Below are 1,351 nucleotides of genomic sequence, written 5' to 3' on the forward strand. Positions count from 1 at the left end.
GGACCCACAAGTTGAGACCTGCTCTTTTAGAGAGTGGGGTGTTTTCCCCGTCATACAGTCCTTCAAAATCGGCTGTGTCCTTTTTTTTTTTTTTATCATAAACTAATTGGCCCATTGGCTCAGGCTTCTTATTAACTCTTATAACTTACATTATCGGCTGTGTCATTTAGGTGAGTGGATTTTCTTGTTTTTCACTCCAGGTTAAAGGAAGGAGGGCAGCTGCTCCTGTAAAACAGGCCAGCCCAGCAGGTGGTCACAGCGCATGCTTGGCTACCTGTGCCAAAGGCCCTCTGGTTCTCCGTTTTGCCCTTCCCATGACTCCCTTTCTCCGTCTTCTATTTTATCTTATTCAGCATCTCCTGCAGCCTAGGATGCCTCAAACTCCCTGTATATCAGAGGCTGACTTTAAACTCTCCATCCTCTTGCTTCTGCTTCCCGGATGCCTGAAGAATAGGTGTGCACCCCCATGCCTGGTAATTAGAGTACCAAGGGGTCCCCGAAAGTGAAGCAAACTCTGTTCCCAAAGAAGGTCCGTCCACCACTATAGCTCTATCCTTTCAACTCTCATCTTCTGTTACACAGACCTTCTGAGGAACTCATTCTTCTTAATTGACCAGAACTTAAGTCCCACAGAAAAAAGACCGGTGTTCAGGATCATGCAAAGGGGTCAAGGCCAGAATCCAACCTGCTTGAAGCCCAGACACATGACTTTATTTTTTTCTTTTATTCTCTTTCATCTCTCCCTCCCCTTCTCCTCCCTCCCTCCCTCCCTCCCTCCCTCCCTCCCTCCCTCCCTCCCTCTCTCTCTCTCTCTCTCTCTCTCTCTCTCTCTCTCTCTTCAGACAGGGTCTCACTAGATAGCCCTGACTAGCCTGGAACTCACTCTATAGACCCCAACTGACCTCAAACTCACAGAGACCACCCCGCTTCTGCCCCCCCTGGTGCTGGGATTAAAGGCCACCGCAGCCAACACCAGTGAGCTTCCTGAAGGTCACCGTACATTGTGGTCAAGCCCAGTTTCCATCTACACAGCTGCAGTCAGAGATCTACTAAGCAGTTCTCCCCAAACCAAGAGGGGAGTCACTGAAGCAGCTGTATTCATCCTGGATGGACTTGGGTTTCCTCCAAGAGAACAGAATAGGAAAATTCGAGCAGAGGGCAGTTGAGGGGCTACAGGGACCCGAAGCGTAGGTGGAAACAAGTGGCAGGGTGGTAGACTTAGACGCAACATCTAAAGGTACCCACTTTTCATGTCACAGGAAAGAAAGCAGCACTCATACGATGTTTGGGAACTGACTGTGCCTCTTGTTACTAACACCTATGAGTAGCGTGAGATGATAGGTTCCCGGCT

This window comes from Myodes glareolus, chromosome 3 (genome assembly GCF_982192425.1).
Source record: "Myodes glareolus chromosome 3, mMyoGla1.1, whole genome shotgun sequence".
Lineage (NCBI taxonomy): Eukaryota > Metazoa > Chordata > Mammalia > Rodentia > Cricetidae > Myodes > Myodes glareolus.